We start from the raw sequence: 2,773 nt of genomic DNA, 5'->3' as shown, positions 1-2,773 counted from the left end.
GTGGCCGTAGACAAAATTACTTTTTCAACTGTCTGCTTTTATGAAATCTAAATAGAAACTCAAACCGAATCATTTCCCATCAGCTTCAAGAATTCCTTTTAGTATTCTTTCGGTAGGGATTGGTTGGCGATGAATTCACTCATCTTAATTTGAAAATGTCTTCATTTCTCTTTCATTGTTTAAGGATATTTTTTTGCTGAATATAGAACTCCAGTTGACAGATCCTTTCCTCAGCATTCTAAAATACTTCATTTCATTGTCTTCTGATAAGTTAGCCATACTTCTTATCACTATTCCACTGTATGCAATGTACTTTATTTTTAATTTCTTTCGACATTTTCTATGTATATTTGGCTTTCAGAAACTTAAACACACAATGTGTCCAAGTGTGATCTTTTTTGTATTTATCCTTTGTATTTGGATTTTCTGAGCTTCTGGGAACAGCGAGATGATGTTTTTAATAAAATCTGGAAAAAAATTTGTCCACTATTAAAAAAATTTTTTCCCTTATTCTCTCTCCTCTTCTCTGCAACTCCAACTATACATATAGTAGTTTTATAAGTCACTGATGTTCTAGTTAAGTTTTTCTCATTTTTTCCTCCCTGAGCTTAGCTTTGTATAACTTCAAATTAACTGATCCTGTCTTCTGCTGGTTCCTACCCATATTAAACACATCCAGCGAAACTTTGTTTTCATCTACTTTTTAAGTTCTAGAATTTCCATGGAGTTCATTTTTAGGGTTTCCATATCTTTCCTAAAATATCCCCATGGTCTTCATACATTATATTTATCTTTTCTATTAAATTCCTTAATGTATGTATAATGGTTGTTTTAAAGTTCTTCTCTGCTAATTCTAACGTGCGGATGATCTTTGGATTTTTCTCTTGGCTATGGATTGTTTTCCTGTTGTTTTTAATAGCTAGAGACTTTTATACAGAGAAACAAAGGAGAAGACATGTTATTTGTTTTATTTTGTTCAGCCTCAATGAATTTAAGCCTTTTATTTCAACAGGCAGCTAGGATGAGTGCTAATTATTTAGATTTGTCTGAGAGTTGAGTTGGGCTGAGCTGGGGCTGGGTGACAGTTTCAATTAGCCACGTTGTTTTTCTCTGCCTTCATACAGGACCCAAAGCTCACTTTGCCCTTGAGCTGTGCCCCTCAACTTTCTGCAACCCCAGCAGGGAATAACTCCTTTGAGGTTGTCATTATTTGACTTGGGGTGGGTTGGATTGTAGTTTTAGCTGTTTGGGGTTTATCTTTGTAGTCAGCTCTACTAGGGCCAAAAATCAGAGCACTGTAAAGCTGTGCACGCTTCCTCTGCCTGCTATGCCTATTTCCTTCTGCCTCTGCCTCCACACAACTCCTGGTAATAGAGTAAGGAAAAGCGATTTATTTGTGTGTCGGGGGCTTTTCGAGATTCCGGTACCTATTGGCAGCCTATACTGACCTTAAATACTTGGCTGGTACCTTCTGATCTGTGGGAAGTCTCTTCATCCATGACAGGCCTGCTCCTCCACCCACATGTGCCCAGATTAGGCACTTACCCCCAGATTCTAAGGTGCTTGTGGCTCTTTGCTCACCTGCGACAGGCTCATTGCTCTCTAGGATTTAGCCATTGCTCTTCAATAACTTTTTAGAAATAAGTTTTTATTTTTCCGTGATAGTTGACATACACTATATTATTAGTTTCGGTTGGACAGCACAGTGGTTAGACATTTCTATAACTTACAAAGTGGTCCCCGGGTGAAGCCAGTACCCATCTGACACCATGCAATATTCTTACAATATTACTAACTATGTTCTTACAATATTACTGACTATGTTCCTTCTGCTGTACTTTACACCCCCGGGACTATTTTGTAACTACCGATTTGTACGTCTCGATCCCTTCGCTTTTTTTCATTCCCCCAAACCCTCGCCCCTCTGGCCACCGTCCAACTGTTCTCTGTGTCCGAGTGTCTTTGTTCTGTTTGTTTGTTTTGTTCTTGGGGTTCCGCGTGTGAGTGAAATCACGTGACATTCGTCTCTGTCTGTCTGTCTGACTCCCGTCAGTACCCTCCAGGTCCATCCACATTGTTGCAGATGGCAAGATTTCGTTCTTCTTTTGAATGGCCGAGTAATATTCCATTGTATGGTGTGAGTGAAATCACGTGGCATTCGTCTCTGTCTGACTCCCGTCAGTACCCTCCATGTCCATCCACGTTGTTGCAGGTGGCAAGATTTCATTCTTCTTTTGAATGGCCGAGTCATATTCCATTGTATATGTGTGCCACCTCTTCTTTGTCCGTGGACGCCCAGGTGACCGCCACACTTTGGCTACTGTAAATAATGTTGCAGTGAACATACAGATGCACGTGTCCCTTCAAAGCAGTGTTTGGGGCTTCTTTGAATAAATACCCAGAAATAGGATCACGGGGTCCTTTTTTGTCTGTTATAGCTTCTGTTTTAAAGTCTGTTTTGACTGGTATAAGTATTGCTACCCTAGCTTTTTTGTCATTTGTTTCTATTTTCATAAAATATCTTTTCGCATCCCTTTGCTTTCAGTCTGTGTTTGTCTTTCGATCTGATGTCAGTCTCTCGCTGGCAGCATATGTGAGGGGCCTGTTTTCTTCTCCATTTAGCCACCCCGTGTCTTTTGATTGGGGCATGTAATCCATTTAAAGTCATTGTTGATAGATATGTATTTATTGCTATTTTATTATTCATATCCCTTCTTAAAGAAATCCCTTTAACGTGTCTCGTAGTATTGGTTTGGCGGTGACAAACTCCTTC

This window comes from Pteropus alecto, unplaced genomic scaffold, assembly GCF_000325575.1.
Source record: "Pteropus alecto unplaced genomic scaffold, ASM32557v1 scaffold41, whole genome shotgun sequence".
NCBI lineage: Eukaryota > Metazoa > Chordata > Mammalia > Chiroptera > Pteropodidae > Pteropus > Pteropus alecto.
The sequence above is the reverse complement of the archived record's forward strand: the minus strand, read 5'-3'. Positions refer to the sequence as shown.